This window comes from Otolemur garnettii, unplaced genomic scaffold (assembly GCF_000181295.1).
Source record: "Otolemur garnettii isolate 467f Iridium unplaced genomic scaffold, OtoGar3 scaffold00271, whole genome shotgun sequence".
In the NCBI taxonomy this organism is placed as follows: domain Eukaryota; kingdom Metazoa; phylum Chordata; class Mammalia; order Primates; family Galagidae; genus Otolemur; species Otolemur garnettii.
The window spans coordinates 804315-822841 of record NW_003852666.1 but is presented as its reverse complement, the minus strand read 5'-3'; the positions used below and the strand labels follow the sequence as shown (position 1 = coordinate 822841).

The window sequence follows — 18527 nt, the reverse complement described above, 5'->3', positions numbered from 1 at the left end:
CTGACAGATGTGACAATGTGACCCAGGAAGAGTGACCGACAGATGTGACAGTGTGACCCAGGAAGAGTGACTGACAGATGTGACAATGTGATGGCCATGAGCATGGAAATAAGAATGACAGATTCCACAGTGACAAAACATCTGAGGTCTGGAAGTAAAACAGAGAGAAGCAGGCAATTGAAGGTCAGGGTGATGAGTTTGGCGGAAGCCAGATGAAGTAGGACCTGGAGGGATGACGTGGAGAGTGGCTTTTATTTTAAGTTCAGAGAGAAACCACTGATGGATTTCAAAACTCTGTCCTGATATCCTTAAGTATGGATCAGTGATGAGACTACTACAGTGAGTAAGATGATATCTTAATGGTAAAGGGAGAAATAGTGAAACCTGATAGATTCAAAATATATTCTGAAGGCAGAGCCTTAGAAGGTGCCAATTGATGGGACATTGGCTGTGATTAGTGAACTGGGGGAGGGGTGTGGCAGGTCGGAGAAGAGAACATCCAGGGATGACCCCTAGATACTTTTATCTTGGCAAATGGATAAATAATTATACTATTTACTGAAATAGGAAGGATTAGTGTATGAATGGTTTTTGTTTTACTTTGAGCTGGAGACAAGGAAATTGGAAGTTGGAAACTAATCGTCCTTATCTTTATTGATATTTCTTATTAAAGTGGATGGGACCCTACCAAAGACAAATTAGCCACTGTTGCCTAAAAGCAGACCCTCTATAGAAGAAATATTACACTAATGTCTTCTACAAGACAATATAATAGAACTTATACCAAATGGCCATAATCTGGTATTAAAATGCCAAGATGAACTACATGATATCGTTTCATTATACACCGATACCTTCTATTTTATAGAGGCATGCAAATGAAGTAACTCACCTTTTATTACTTTCAATACCTAGTTCTCATTAAAGAACAACTTCACAAAAATTCACCACATAGTCATGTATTCCTGAAACATCCACTGATGTTTGTGTGCCAAGGATTGTGTTAAACATTGCGGATACAGAGATGAACAATACACGTTGGCCACCTCATTAAGGTCTAGTCTCTCGAGTCCTGGGAAGATAGATGATTACTATAAAATCTGATAAAGGCAGAGAGCGAGAGCAATGTACAGACCAGGACAACATCATAGAAGGGGGATACTTAGTTCAGGAAGGACAAATGTTAATTAACCACATAATTACATGTATAGACATCTTTACTTTTTAAAATTTTGAAATTTGAGGTACCCCTACACATTTATTCCACCAGTATCTGTGTTATCCATGGGGGTGGTTTACAAGTGACCAAAAATATACCCAAAAAAGTTCCAGTTGGGAGACATGAAAAGTAAAGAAAAAGTTGCTAAAACAGCATGGGGAGCATATGCACTGAGGTCTATAGAGAAGACGGAGCACCATTGGTTTGTTGATGTTATAACAGCTGCTACTACCTTATACTGTCTAGAGATTTTAAATATTTCTTATGCAGCCTCATAGGTAAATTAAAAATGTAGCCGGTATCCAGCCTCACTCGTGATAGGTTCTTAATATTGTTTGCTGAATTAATCAACCAATAAAACAATCACAGGCAGGCTGGCAACCATTCAATAATCACTGATTGGATGAATGAAAATGAAGTTGCCACTGTCTTCTCTTAAGAGTTCTCATTACTGACCACCAGCTAAGGAGGCCAATAGCAGCTCCATAATCTATTTGGATTATTATTTCCAGGATTTTATTTCCACCGGTGGCCCCTATATGGCTAATTGGCAGGGTCTCCTAGGATTTCTTTCTTGATACGCTGATACTTCTGCTTTAATGGCAAAGCTGAACTCTACCTATTTACCATAATCTTTTAAATGGTAGTGAGCATCTGATATTTTTCCTCCAAGGCTCTTTCAGCTGTTTGTAGAGTTCACTGAACATTGTTTCATAGGACAGTATGAAACTGTCCAGTGATTGTTCTTATTGGTTGTAAGGCACCCAAACGACCTCTTATAAGTAGGTCCTCTGTATCCCCCTAGGATAAATAAATATTCTTATTTATACCATATTTATCATATAATAAAATAAATTATATATTATATAATATATTATTATATTATAACATTTCTTTAGAGGAAAACCCAGTCTCACCTAGCTTCCATACACATACTCAGATGTATTAATAAGCCTCCCATAATACACAAGGCTGGGTCTAAAAAGACCGTGCAATACTCCCATAACAAGCAATAATAACCTTAGGTTATACTCTTTAACATAAAATGCTGCACCCACTGGGAGAACCAAATTCATGTGTTCCAGATACATGCGTTCCTCTCTACTCTTTAAAAACATGGGGGAGAGAGATAATTTGTATAACTTTTTGTGATTAACAAAATATTATTAACCTACATCAACTAATTCATTTCATCATATAATTGCCTAAATCACTATTCAGCCTCACATAAAAAGTGTATTTTCCAGTTGTGTGTAGGTAACATAAAACTCCCCTCCTAAGTTGCAGATTTAGGCCTTAGCCAAGGATACAGGACTTATTAAAGGAAGTTAATAGGCCGATAGACCAGAAGTAGATGCAGTATGTCTTGGAGTGGATTTTCCCTTAATCCTGGGTAATCTTAAGGACACAGCAAAGAGGTGACATACTCCTTACAAATAGAATCTTGAGAAAGAAACCGATTTCTCGCTGGTGCTGCCCTTGTATCCTCATGCTTATATCATCATTCCAGAACGTGTCATACTCACTATCTGGGCAATTTTGTTGAAGAAATGTTACAACTTTGAGCTCTCCTAATTCTTCGATTAAATAGAGTCAGCAAGGCCACATTCATTTGGAGTCCATGTGCAGGTGTCCCTGAACAGTTTTTCTGAATTTAGTTCTCTAAAAATCTGTGTAGCTCGTCTCCCTATTTAGAAAAACTTCGAGCCTTTCATAAATTTTTCTAAGGGAAAAACTAGAAGGATTGCTCATTCTGTACATGAACAATCTGTTCCTTTTGTTGTGGTGGTTGTTGTTGCAGTTTGGCCAGGGCGGGGTTTGGGTTTGAACCCTCAACCCTCGGTATATGGGTCCGGCACCCTACCCCCTGAGCCACAGGTACCACCCATGAACAATCTGTTCTTTTTTTTTTTAATTATCTTTTATTAAATCATAACTTTGTACGTTGATGCATTTATGTGGTTCAGGCTACTGCTTCAATATACAATGTGAAATATTTACATTGAACTAATGAACAATCCATTCTTACTGGCTTTCATTAGGAGATTAGATAAAGAGAATTGAACCTGCAGATTAAATTAAAAGGACAATTTGACCCCAATAGTACTTTATCACACTTGGGGAAATTTGTTAATCCCTACAATGGGGGGTAAAATGAGAATTTCCCTGGCTTTCTGAAACCAGTTGGTTTTTCTTTTGAACTATTGCTCAATAATTATCTTCATTTTTAAATTTTCTTCCACAATGATACAAATTAAACTGGTTAACAAATAATGCATCCACAATTTTTTACTCAGTTCCCCTACACTAGTAGTTTCTACATAGTAATTTTTCATTACGTAAAAGATATTTCTGTAGCAACAAGTTGTAGATTTTGATTCATTTTTTACAGTAACGATCTCTTATCGAGCAGGAAAAATTTTTAAAAGTCTTTGTTAGTGATATTCCTTGCTCTCATTTTTGTTTAAGTCTTTTATTTTCAGACTATACTTGCACAGAATATAGACTTTCACATTGGTAATGCCCACCTTGCATTAAGTCTTTCTTGTAACTGACTTTCTGGATTATTTTAAAGGCAATTATGACCACTGGTTAAGGTTAAGTACCCTGGAGACAGACCATGTGTTTTTATTTTGTTTTTGTTTTTGTGCTTATTCATTTTCATATTTTAAAATGTTATTATACTAGCATAATTTTTGATTGACAGATCATAATTGCTTACCTTTATAAAGTATGATGTGATGTTTTTATGTATGTGTACAATGTGGCATGATAAAATAAAATTAATTATAGTATCCATTGCTTTGCTTACCTATCACTCCTTTTTTTTTTCTGTCACTCCTTCTAATGAAACATTAGAAATTGGCTCTCTTAGTTACTTTGCAATATATAATAGATGATTGTTGACTACCATCAACCTGCTGGGCAATAGATCTGAAAGCCTATTGCTACTGTTGATGTGAAACTTTGTACCCTTTCACTAACAACTCCCCGTTCCTTCCCTCTTCTACCCCCCTCAGCCTGTCCCTACCATCATCCTACTTCCTAGGGTTGGACTTTACTATGAATAGATTCAGCACATAAGTAAAATCATGTGGTACTTGTCTTTTTGTACCTGTCTTATTTCACTTAGCAATGTTGTTATACCACACATGGCAGGATTTACTCATTTTTTAAGACTAAACAGCATTCTGTTGTGTAGATATATCATATATGCTTCATCTATTAATCCACTGATGGGCACTTAGGTTGTTTCCACATCTTGGCTACGGTGAATAATGCTGCAATGAACATGGGTGTGAAAACATTCCAGTCTCTGCTCCTTTAAATATATATTCAGAAATGGGATTAGTGGGTCATATGGTAGTTCTATTTTTAATTTCTTGAGGAATCTCCAAACTGTTTTTCATAATAGCTGCACTAATTTACACTTCTGTTAATAGCATGTAAGAGTTCCCTTTTCTCCACATTCTCTCCATCACTTAACTTTCATCCTTTTGATAGATGCCATTCTAACAGTTGTCACGTGATTTACTACTTTGGTTTTAATTTGTATTCCCATCATAATTAGTGACGTTGAGAATTATTTCTTGTACCTTAGCCATTTATATGTATTCTTTTCAAAAATGTCTGGTTTTGCTCATTTTTTAATTTGTTGCTCTTGAGTTCTCTGAGTTCCTTGTGTATTTTGGATATTAACTTCCTATCAGATGTATGGTTTGCAAATATTTTCTCCCATTCTGTGAGCTGTGTCTTCAGTTTGTTAATTGTTTTCTTTGCTGTGCGGAAGCTTTTTAGTTATACCTTTCATTTGTTTATTTTTGCTTTTGTTGCATATGCTTTTTGGGTCATAACTAAATATTTATTGCCAATGCCAATATGGAGGGGGTTTTTTGGTATTTTTATAATTTCAGGCTTTATATTTGAGTTTTTAATCCATTTTTAGCTGATTTTTTTATATGGTGCAACCTAAAATTCTAATTTCCTTTTCCTCTGCATGTGGATATATAGTTTTCACAATACTGTTTATTGAAAAGACTGTCCTTTTCCCATTGTGTGTTCTTGGCACCTTTGTAAAAATGGATTGACTATAAATGCATGAATTTATGTTTGGGTTTTTCATTCAGCTCCATTCTGGTTAATGTGTCCATTTCATGTGAGAGCCATACTGTTTTGATCATAATTCCTTTATAATACATGAACGTTTTTAAATCAAGAAGTGTGATGCCTCTAATTTTTTTTTCTTTTTGCTTGAGGTTATTTTGGCTATTCAAGATCTTTTGTGTTTTTTGTACAAGTAAGTGAAAAAAATGACATTGGGATTTTGAAAGGGATTACACTGAATCTACAGACCACAATGGATAATCTGAACATTTTCAGTGTTAATTCTTCCAATCCATAAACACAGAATGTCTTTTCATTTACTTGTGTTTTCTTAGATTTCTTTCATCAGTGTTTTATTTTTACAGTTTTCAGCACATAGATCTTTATCTTCTTGGTTTAATTTACAATTAAGTATTTATTTTTGTTGCTATTGTAAATGGGATTGTTTTCCAATTTTTTCCAAATATTTTGCTATTAGTATACAGAAACGCTGCTGATTTTTGTACATTGATTTTGTATCCTGCAACTTTACTGAATTTTTTTTTATCAATTTTAATAGATTTTTGGTGAAGTCTTTAGGGTTTTCTATATATAAGATCAGTTTTTCAGCAAATAGAGACAATTTCACCACTTCCCGTCCTATTGGGATAGGAGGAATTCTAGTCTTACATTGAAAAGAGGTGATGAGAATGGACATCATTTCTGATCTTAGAGGAAAAGCTTTTAACTTTTCACCATTGAGAAAAATGTTAGCTATGGGTTTGTTATATATGGCCTTTATTGTCCTGAAGTACATTCCATCAATACCTGATCTGGAGGAAGTTTTTCTCAGGAAAGGATGTTGTATTTTGTCAAAGACTTTTTCTGCAACTAATGAGATCCTCATTTGATCCTTTTATCCTTCATCGTGTTAATGTGGTTTGTCCCATTTATTCATGTAGGCATGTTGAACCATCCTGGCACTCAGGGTAAATCCTACTTGATCTTGGTGAATGAGCCTTTTAATGTGTCTTTGCATTTAGTTCACTACTATTTGGTCGAGGACTTTGTCATGTGTGTTCATTAGGGACATAGGCCTATAATTATCTCTTCTTGTAGTGCTCTTGTCTGGTTTGGGTACTGGGTAATATAGCCCTTGAGGTATGAATTTGGAAGTATTTCCTCTACGATTTTCTTGAAGAGTTTGAGAACTGATATTAGTTCTTTAAATGAATGGCAAAATTCAAGAATAAAGCTGTTGGTCCTGGGCTTTCCTTTGGTGAGAGACTTTTTATTACTGGTTCAATCTCCTTACTCATAATTGGTCTATTCATATTTTCTATTTCTTTTCTTATTTTTGTTTGTTTGTTTGAGACAGAGTCTCGCGGTATAACCCTGTGTAGAGTACTATAACATCATACCTCACAACAACCTCAAACTCCCAGGCTCAAGTGATTCACTTGCCTCAGCCCCCCAGGTAGCTGGGACTACAGGCGCTTGACACAATGCCCAGCTAGTTTTTTGCTACTTTTAGTAGAAGCAGTCTTGCTCTTGTTCAGGCTAGTCTTGAACACCTGAGCTTCAGCCTTCCAAAGGGCTAGGATTACGGACATGAGCCACTGTGCCTGGCCTCTATTTCTCTATGAGTCCATCTTGGTATGTTGTACATATCTAGGAATTTTTCTATTTCGTCTAAATTATCCAATTTGATGACCTATGCTGTCTATAGTAGTCTTATGATCCCCTTTTGTATTACAGTGGTACCAGTTGAATTATTTCCTCTTTTCTGATTCATTTATTTTGAATAGTCTCTCTTTTGTTCCTCCTTAGTCTAGCAGAGGGTCTTTCTGTCTAGCAGAGGGTCTTTCTATATTGTTCATATTTTTAAAAAAATCCTGTTGATTTTATCTATTCTTTTTCTAGTTTTTATTTTATTTATTTCTGGTCTGGTCTTTGTTATTTTCCTTCTGCTAACTTTGAGCTAAGGTTGTTCTTTTTTTCTCTTAGTTCCTTGAGGTATAATGTTGGGTTATTTGTGATTTTTCTTCCATTTTGATACAGGAATTTATTGCTATAAATTTCCTACATAAAACAGCCCTCACTTAAGTTGGTATGTTGTGTTCCCATTTTCCCCCCAGGTAGCTGGGTATAAAACAGCCTTCCCTTAAGTTTTGGTATGTTGTGTTCCCATTTTTGTTCGCCTCAAGGTGTTTTTTAATTTCCTTTTTGATTTTTCCTGTGATCCATTGGTTGTTTAGGAGCACGTTGATTAATTTTCATACCTTTGAGTATTTTATGATTTCAATTCTCACAAATTTGTTAAGTTCTTTTGTGATTTAACATATGCTCTATCCTGGAAATGTTTCACATGCACTTGAGAAGAATGTGTATCCCACTGTTATTAGATGTTATGTTCTGTGTTTATCTGTTAGGTCCATTTGGTCTAAGTGTAATTTAAGTCCAATGTTTCTCTGTTGATTTTCTGTCTAGATGATCTATCTATTCTTGAGTGTGAGGTACGGAAGTTCCCCACTATTTGCCTATTTCTCACTTCAGATCATTTAATAATTTATTTTGTGTATTCAGGTGCTCTGATAGTGGATGCATTTGTCTTTACAATGTTTATGTTTTCTTGGTGAATTAATCCATCATTGTTTAATGAACATCCTTGTCCATTTTTATAGTTTTTCATTTAAAGTCCATTTTGCCTGATATAAAATGGGGGTATAGCTACTTCAGCTCCCTTTATTTCCTATTTTTATGGAGTATCTTTTACTATCTCTTTGCTTTCAGTCCATGGATAAAATGAATTGTCCGTAGGGAGCATGAAATTTGATCTTTTTCAAATTCTTTCAATCCATTCATCCATTCTGTATCTTTTTATTAGAGTATTTAATCCATTTACAGTCAAGGTTATTATTGTTTGGTAAGAACTTGCTATGGCCTTTTTGTAACTTGTCTTCTGAATCCTTCCTTCCTTCCTTCCTTCCTTCCTTCCTTCTTTCATTCTTTTTTTGCCTTCCTTAGTGCTTTGATGTTTTTCTTTGGTGGTATGCTTTGGATCATTTTTTAATTGAATCAATGTTTTTAAATTGTATTTATCATGGACACAAAATAATTGTACATGTTTATGGGGAATAGTGCAATGTTTCAATACATAATATATTGTATAATAATCAAATCAGGATGGTAAACATCTCCATGCCCTCAAACCTTTATCATTTCTTTGCAGTGGTAACTTTCAAAACCCTCTTTTCTAGCTCCTTGGCAATATAAGATACTTTGTAATTACCTGTAATAATCTTACAGTGAAATTGAACCAAGGTATGCCAGAACTTATTCTTCCCATGTAACTGTTACTGTAACTGTGTACCCATTGGCCAACTTCCCTTCCTCTACCTTTTCTTTTCTTCCCCTCCAGCTTCTGATAATTTTGCTCTCTACTTTTAGATCAGGATTTTGTAGACTCTACATGTAAGTAAAAAAATGCAATATTTGTCTTTCTGTGCCTGGCTTCCTTTTTTACCATTATGTGCTCCAAGTTCATCCATGTTGCCACAGCGACAGGATCTTGTTGTTTGTTTTTTTTTAATATAGCTGATACTATTTTATTGTGTATATATACTACATTTTATTTATCCATTCATCCACGATGAATACTTAGGTTAATTCCATCTCTTGGCTACTGTGAATAGTTCTACAATAAATAAGGGAATGCAAATATCTCTTCAACATACTGGCTTCAATGCCCTTGGATATATAAACTCAATAGTGGAACTGCTGGCTCATATGGGTTTTCTATTTTTAATTTTGGAAGAACCTCCATAATATGATTGCTATACTAATTGTATACCATAATTGTTATACTAATTAACTCTCATTTGCATCCTTGCCAATGTTTATTATTTTTTTGTCTTTTTGATAAGCCATTCTAACAAGGGAGGGTTGATACCTTATTGTACCTTTGATTTGCACCTACCTGATAATTTTTGTTATTGAGTATTTTATCATTTATTCGCTTGCCATTTGCATGTCTTTTTTCGAGAAATGTTCTGGCCTGGAGCCTATTTGTTAATTTGATATTTTGCTATTGAGTCATCTGAGTTCCTTATGTATTCTAAATACTAATCTCTTGTCAAATGCATAGTTTGCAAATACTTTCTCCAATTCTATAGGTTGTCACTTCACTCTTGTTTTCTTTGCCATGAAGATTTTTAGTTGAGCATAAATTTATTTGCCTATTTTTGCTTTGCTGCCTCTGCTTTTGAGATCTTGTCCAAACAATAATTGCCCAGACTAACATCAGGCAGAATTTCTCCTGTTTTCTTCTACTAGGTTCATAGCTTGAAGTCTTACACCTGAGTCTTCAATCTAGTGTAATCTTGAGTTGATTCTGTATATGGGGAGAGCTAGGAGTCTAATTTCATTCTTCTACAGTTTTCCCAGCAATGTTTATTGAAGAGGCTGTCTTTTCCCAGTGCGTGCACTTGACATAATAGCTTTTCTCAATAGATTCTATCTACCCTGGGGTATCTCAGACTCACTTTCAAGTTCTGAAATATTCCAGATAGTATTCTAGCCTATAGATAGCTCTTAATTGGACTTCTGGGGGGGAGGAAGAGGGAGTAAACCAGAGAATGTCTATTTCACCATCTTGCTCCTGCTACTCCTCCTGTGTGTTTTTATAAAATCCTACATTACCATGTGCTCATGATGCCATCTTGAGCAAATGACTCCTTTGTGTCTCAGTTTTCTCATCTATGAAATAATTTTTCTGAAGATTAAGTGAGTTGATACAGGTAAAGTGCTTAAAAGAATTCCTATAAAATATTAAAAAATTTTTTTAAAAAGATTAAAAAAACCCAATGAGGGCTTTATAAGTGCATGTTGTACTTACTTATAATGTAAGTGTCCCAAATGAAGTGACATGAAATGAGATTTCATATCTTAGTGTCTTAAATTGTTTCTTTTATTTAAAATTATCTAACTGTTTCTATCTTTTAAAATCTGTACATTGAAACTTGTAAATTGAACCACTAGTCCTTTCAGTTCTCTGACTTTCAGGCTTACTGACTCACAGACTAGTTTGTACCTTGGCTAGGTTTAGATGATAAGGCATTCTAGCAAGTCAACCCTAACTTCTGATATAATTTCAGACACAAGTGGAGGTATGCTGAACTTGGTCCACATCTTGCAAGAGCCTATCGTATACAATCCTTCTCAATTGTACTTCCAATGACATTACATGGGTAGCCTCAAATAAGCCATAGGGGCAGTATTTACACCACAGAACTTGGCAACACAAATCACAGCTTTTGTTCATAAAAAGAAAAAGTGAGTTAGTTATTAAATATTTACCACCACATGACAGGATATAAATCCACAGAAAAGACATGAAAAATTGTTCCAGACCTCAACAAAAGAAAATTTAATGTCCTTGCTTTTTATACCAGGATGATAAAAATATTATATATCAGTCTTATTATAATATGATTTAAACCCTTTTTAGGTTTTATCCCAATAGATCACCAATTACCTGATATAATTAATCTCAACATTTTCATCTCAATACTTTTCACAAGAAGTCCTCATATCTGTAATCATTTTGACATTATTTTTGTAGTTAATTAACCACCATTTACGTAAAAAAAAGTTAAGTTTAATTTATAATTTGAGTGATCTTCTCAATTTAAAACCACTTTTTAAAAAATTCCTTGAGAGGTCAAAAGATTAATTTTGCCTTGCTATAATCATTCTGGTTCAGTATAATATTCACAGTGATCCAAAGGCTAGCAGAGTATTAATGATTGCTAGAGGCTTTAAGTACTATACATTAGTGTTCTTTGAAATTAGATGAGTCTCATGAGTCTGTTATTCGCATAATTGTTTACCTAGAACTTTGTGGTTCCTTTTTATTTAAAGCATACTTCAGCATCATATGAGGGGGTTTTTTTAAGAAGGAAACACTTTCCAATTCCTCTCCAACTGTTTATATCCCAAGCCCCTAGCATAGAGCAGAGATTCTAATTCAGTTGATTGAAGGATCACTCTTAAAATGCCACCAAATTTACTTCTCTTTGCCTAAGAAAACACAATCGTTTTTCTGAAGATAAAATGATTAAGAACCTCCTTTTTTCTTCCCCTTAACTGGAAATTTACCAAGGAATTTTTTGTTTTTAATCTGATGTTCTGTCTACATTTAGAAACGTAGGGAAGAGGCTCACAATGTGGTGCCTTTGAAGTTTTGCAAAGCCTTGTGTCAGCCACAAAGCCAATCACTGGCAAACCGCAGCTGGCGTTGGAATAATGCTTTGGATTTTATAAAGCACTCTCACACAGACTGGTTCAAGAAATGTTTGTTTTGTCATTCCTGTCAGTTCTCTTTCTGCTTCACTTTATTATTCCACTATGTTTTATATGATTTCTTTTTGAATAACCCCCTCATGCCCAACCCCCATTATAAGTAAAAAAAAAAAAAAAAGAAAAAGAAAAAGAAATTATCTGAAAAGAAACATAGATTTTCAGGCAGCGCCTGTGGCTCAAAGGAGTAGGGTGCTGGCCTCATGTGCCGGAGGTGGCAGGTTCAAACCCAGCCCTGGCCAAAAACTGAAAGAAAAAAAAAACAAGAAACATAAATTTTCTTCTTAGATAGATTTTGGAGATTTTCAGATAAAAAGAATGAAGGATGACTTGGAAAGTAAGAAAAGGTCCTGAAAAGGAGGGAATAAAGGAATAAAAAAGAGAGAAGGAGAGAGAGAGCAACTTAAATGGTGTAAGGATCTTGCTTTCTCATCCTCAATGAACCTACACTCCATTGTGAGCAAAGCAAGCTTAAGATGGGAGACATGCTTGCTGATTCCTTAGTCAGTGTGAGGAAGGGCCTGTGAATAAAAGCATCTCATAGCCCTGACTCTAAATCTGGCTTTTAAAGAAAGACTACAAAAGTCTCTTAAACGTGAGCCTTGTATAAAAACTTCATCTGGTGTCCAACTAAGGAAACAGTGGCCTGCTTCTGTTGCTGGAGAAACAACTTATGGTGTTAAACTTAGTAAGAAATAATGTGTCCACTTCACAACTCACACATAAATTTGGATCATGCATATGGTGGCTTTATGGGCGATGTCAATGTTTTTCAGAGGTACCTTAGGCTCTTTTTGATTTTTGCCTTGATCTGTTATTAGAAACTGACCCCTGTTTAACATGGGATACCACAAAACTAATTTTTACCTAAGCATCTTTTCCTCATATTCAGAATAACTTCTGCTCCAAACAGAATTCCACGCCAAACATAGCTAGGTTTTTTACCCTCAACACAAGTGCTACAGGAAAAAACATAGGGCTTAAAGGATCTCACCAGTCTCTTCCTATCCTAATGAAATCTTGCTCCCCTAAACTCAGATCCAAAATACTAGGACAGTAGGACTGATAATTTTGGAGAGGTAACTGTTTTAACTACTCTTTTTTAAATAAAAAAGAGATACACTGGACCCTGAGAGGACCTCTAGAGTCAGTATCTAAAGTTATTAAGCACATAAAGATCAGGGACTTCCAGGACTCTGAGTGAGGACATAAAGCATTTACAAAAGATACTGAACCATGAAAAAATATGTTACACCATAGAGATTATTGGTAAGGCTCACCTTAGTTAATAACTGCTGAGAGCTTAGCCATCTCCCAGGACATTAAATGTTCTTTCTATAATAGCACATGTACCCTATGTTCTCATTAGATTACACATATTAAGTTACTGTGTTGCCTAATTATCCAAGGTTCTATCCTATCCAATGGAGATTCCAACTTTGCCTTCTCAATTAACTCTTGGATATTAGACAAGAGACTTGTATTCTTTCTGTTGGACAGCAAAATGTGCTCTTTGAAATGTAGGTCATTGGTGATATCAGGAAAAGTGTAAGCTTAAACATTTTCCAGTGTACTCTGTAGTCACCTAGTTATATGTGCACATCATTATTTACTAGTATGGGAGTCTGCAACTTTTAGACATCTTAAAAATGATGTATCTAAAAGGCAATTTCCTAGGATCAAAAACATTTGAAATTCAAAATATTCACAAAAATAATTTTCACTAATAAAAAATATTTCCCTCATGGCTGAGTCCCACATTTTAGTTTAAGGTACAAATATATTATTAAAACACTCAAAAGTCTTTCAAACCTGAGACAGATGTTTGCATACTTCCATTTGCTGACTTCATCAGTTGGTCAAAAAATATTGGGTGAACTACACAGGACAAAAAGAAGACATGTCTATATTCAGAGTCCAGCAGACAGATCTACTGTCCTGAATTCTTCATAGAATTCTGTCATCTGTTCCACACTCCATCTCTCCATCTCTCCTGCTTCATCACCAATACTGAAACGTGCAGCTCTTGTCAAATTGCTGCGAATTTTCGTAGAGCTTTTCACTGGCATGGCATAACACAAGCTCTCTGGAGTGTGGTGCTCCATGTTCAAGTTTAGGGCATCAGAATCTAAAGGAAATAGTCCAAAATACCCCTTAACGCCCTATAAACACCTGGTGTGCATTACCTTTATTAACCCTTACAGAAACTCTTAGAGGTAGACATGGTTCTTTTCCTGACTTTACAAATGAGGAAGTAAGACAGAAAGAAGTTTTAGTTATTAAAACTTGTCCAGAGTCCTAGGTAATAGGTGGTAGAACCATTGGAACCATTCAAAGATGTCACGATATTTCTGTTTCTCAACCTCTTTCTCTCCGGCATTGAGACAGATGGCTGTTCCTTTAGTTAGTACCAGATGACGTAGTTATCTCACATTTATGGCCCTGAGGTATACTAAACTCATATCTTTAAGAACAACAATCACGTGTCTTGCAAGATGTTTGCACTGCAAGAGGCATGAAAGCCCCAAGTCCAAGTATGAAAGGTAGCAGGGTGACTCTCCTCCCATCTATCAGCATTTCCTCTTTGAGTGAAAAGTCAGGCAAGATTATTTCCTTCCTTTTAATTTGTTCTTATATTTAAAAACAAACCTAATAGGTACAGTTAATCTAATATAAGTTAAATGATTATGAGATGTGACCCTAATTTCAGAGACCACCAGTGTCTACCCTATTTTACTTAGTATGGCCAAAGACCACCCTGAACTATTGGAATGAAGCCCAGTGATATGATACAGACTGAAAAATTCATGTTTGAGGATGTTGTTTCTGGGAATTATTGTGTCTTTAAATAGCTTATGTTTGCAATACTCAAAATTGAATAACATTATTATAATATTATTATTGAATATTATTATTATATTATAGATATCTTTTTAAGGAACATTTCAATCAATGAATAGCTGTTCATTTTAAGGATAGAGCATGTCATCAATTTCAGAGTTCATGTGTTAAAATTGGCATGCTTTGTCCATCCCCTTAATAATGTAGTTTAGAACAAGGCTGTTTCCACTGTGAGAGCTAGTGACACTGGAAAGATTTCAAGAGAAAGTATAATATGAATAGGACTTTATGGTAAGGGTTGGACTTAAATTATCAGGAAAGAGGGGAAGGAGGGCCCAGAGTAGAGGGTGTTATGAATAAAAGTGAGGAGGCAGAAGTAAGCATGTGCTATAACTCACCCATCTGCTTCCTCTGTGCCACACCACAGCAGCCAAGTGCCCCACGTGAGTGTCACACTACATACAGAACAAATAAGGGCCATCAGTTTCAAATGGGCCATTTTCATGGTGCACCAATAACAGACACTACATTTCTGTGGCCATCTCACTATTTCACTCTCCACAATTGTATTGTATCCTTTCAGGAATAAACCTTAGAATACTTCCACCACCTCCTTCCTTTTAAGCAGGTGACCACAATCCTATGTTATTGAGAAAGTAAAACCCATTTGAACAGCCCACTTTCCCACCTAAAATAAAACTTCACACACTTACTTACATCTCTACCTAAACTTCCTCTTTTCTGTTCCATTCGAAGGTCTGTTTTTTCTTGTTTATTCTTGTTTCCATCTGTGCTTTGGAGCCATTTCCCTCCCACCCTCTGATGAACATCATACTATCAACAATTTGTTTTTTCTTGCATATTTATTTTCTACATTGTGAATAATCTTTTTAATAAGATGGTCAGTCCAAAGATCTCAACCCCTGCCCCCCAGTCTTGGTGCCATTTTGCTCATCTTCACAAACTTACTGAAGGATTAGTCTATAAGCTCTTAATCTTCACTCCCTATCCCCCATTCAGTCCACAATTATTCAATCTGGCCTTGCTCTTCATTACTTGGTAAGATCACACTGACTTTCCTAGCACTAAATTTAATAATATTCATTCCTGATCTCACCTGATTGAGCTGAAAATGTTGACAGTGTTGCTTAAACAGTGTTGACTATTCCTTCCTCAGAAATACTTTCTTCATTTGCTTCCCTATCCAGCCCCCCAGACAGTATCTCACTATATTGCCCAGGCTGGTCTCTAACTCCTGGGCTCAGTGATCTCCTGCCTCAGCCTCCTGGGACTGCAGACACACACCCCACACTGTCCCACCTGCTTTTTGTAGTGGATCATCACCATCTAGTTCTCTACTTAGTGTTTACTTCAAGGTGTTTTCCTTCTACAAAGCCATCAATGGTTAGATCCCTCAAGACTCATCTTAGCCTTCTTTATTCTCTACAGTTTCCACCAAACTGGCATCATCTACATCCAAGGCTTTTATCAACATCTATATCCAAATGACTCTCAAAATTATTTATTTATGTTTTAATTTTTCCAAGATGAGTTTATAAACTTAATTGTCAGACCGTGTATGCATATTCTTTGACTCAAATATTTCAGTCCTAGGTATATCCTAAAGAAATGCATATAAATTGAAATTGTAATAGTCTCAAATTGACAGGATACAATTAAAATGCCTAGCAATTTTCTTCATTAGTAAAATGGGAATTTTAATGCCTGTCTCAAACATTTGCCATAATAAGGTTTTGAGGTGAAGAATATAATGTATCTGTTGAAATATATTTTAGGCTGTGCCTAAAAAAAAAGGAAGACTCAATGACTGACTTACCTAGAAGCAACTCTAATAAAAATATTGTCTGTTAGTAACGAAAAAAAAGATAGTCTAACAGCCCTTTAGTCCTTCTAACTCCATTGACACTGTTTCTGAGCACTATATCACTGTACATATTTTTATGTCTGACATCTCTTGTTAAATGTTACATTTGTGAGATTTATCCATATTATTGCATTAAACTTGAATTTATTCATTTCCATTGCTGTATAATATACCATATAATACATTATCATTTGTTTTCTATTGTTGCAAAGTTACTTATTTTGAAGTAATTGTAGATTCACCTGCAGTCATATGAAGTAATACAAAGTGATTCCATGAGCCCTTTGCCAGTCTTCCCAGTGGTAACATCGCATAGAATTAGATTACATTTATCACCACCAGAGTATTGACATTAATACCAGCAAGGTACAGAACAGTTAAATCACCACCAGGAGCTGTCACGTTGTCCTCTGGTAGCCACACCCCCTTTCCTCTTACCCCCAGCTCAGTTAAGAGTCTGCAGAGTGGTTTTCCAATGTGGCTGTACCATTGTACATCTCCATCAGCTTATGTTGGCTTTATAAATGATTAACAAAGTTTCTGGTACACTGAGTGGGAGAAACACAGAAAAAAATATGCCTGTTTCATTTTCCCAGAAGCAGAAGTTTGCATTGCAAAATTACCAACCCAAATCTTTTCTCTATGATCTGGAAACTGGTATCCTCCTTGTCATGTCTTTTGTGTATCTCAAAGGCACTCCAAATGTCACTTGAGCTCAAAGCTGTGCACACGGAATGTGGCTTCACAATGAAAAAAAGTGAAAATTCTTCTTGGCACCTCTTCTGCCTCATATTCAAACCACGTGAAGTCCTCTTGATGTTGTTTCTTTGAAGTATTTTCTCAGTCTTCCCACTGCTCTGCATCTATATGCTACAATCCTCGTCTAAGCCACTATCATATCTGACCAAAACTTTCTGCAAAATTTCTTATCTTACCTACTCATATGTGACTTCCTGTTCCAAACTCTTACAAATATTATAGCTGCAATCTTTTCAAAACACTTATTAGTCAATAAGTTGATAGTGCTTTGATAGCATTGATTTTTAAAAATCTTTAACCTCACCCACAATCCTTGCATTATAGATGTTCAATAATTATTATAGCTGATAAATAACCTTAATGCTCTAACATTTGAGGTATACACTTTCCTATATGGATTTCAAGTCACCTAATGGGCAGAGATATATTCTAAAACTCTATGTATCTCCAGGTGAGTGATTATCTGTAAAAGTTCAATGATGATAATTTTGGTATCTAATGACTACACAAGGAGATTATGCGTACAGTAAGGCTAAAAGGAAAGTTTACACAAAAGTTGTAACAAGCATCAAATCATTAACAGTCCTGCTATTTCTTATATTGAGTGAATTTATCTCTAAGTATGTATATTTTTTAAAGACACCAACTCACTTGTACTGCTATTGGAAATTTGTATATTATTCAATCTCTGCCTTTTGACAGAATAATAACTTCAGGTAAAAAATAGTCACAAGTTAATAAAAAATATGAACTTTAACAACAAAATGACAGAATTACAGCAAATACATTTGCTCATCTAGCCTTCTTCCATCAATGTGAAACGATCATACACCCTTCCCTATATGAACTGTGTTAACTTATTGCTATATTATTGCATGTAACAGAATGTCATCAAAATATGGCTCAGACATTAAACTAGATAAAGAGAAGATAGAACATTTCATTTTTCCTTGAAAAACAGGTCATTCTGGTTAAAAAAAAAAAAAGAAAAGAGACTTCTAGCAAAGGTAAGGATAATTAAAAAAGACTTCTTGTAAGAAAATAGTTTTGATCCTGCTCTCTTTGTCAGCATTAGAGCATCAGGAGAGACAGAGAAAGAGAGAGAGAAAGAGAGAGAGAGAGAAAGTGGGACATAATACAAGCAAAAGATACACAAGCTAGAAGAAGAAGGACATGGGCAAGCAATGACAAAACCACTAATCTGGGGGGACAAATGGTGACAAATAGGAGAGTCACAACAAGAAATTTCTACCCTTTATAGGCCATAAATGAGAGATTTTCAGTATGTAATTCAGAATGTAATAATGTTATAAACCCTGAGATATCAAATAGTTCCCAATTTTCCTTCTTGCCACAACAAGTTTATACCTTGGCTTTATA

At 35.3% G+C, this 18527-nt stretch overlaps 1 protein-coding gene across 1 annotated transcript in view; it reads left to right on the top strand.

Annotated features, from left to right (window-relative positions):
• PIK3C2G (phosphatidylinositol-4-phosphate 3-kinase catalytic subunit type 2 gamma) overlaps positions 1–18527 on the top strand; it is a 372023-nt gene that overhangs the window by 252485 nt on the left and 101011 nt on the right. The gene's annotated exons all lie outside the window — the stretch shown is intronic.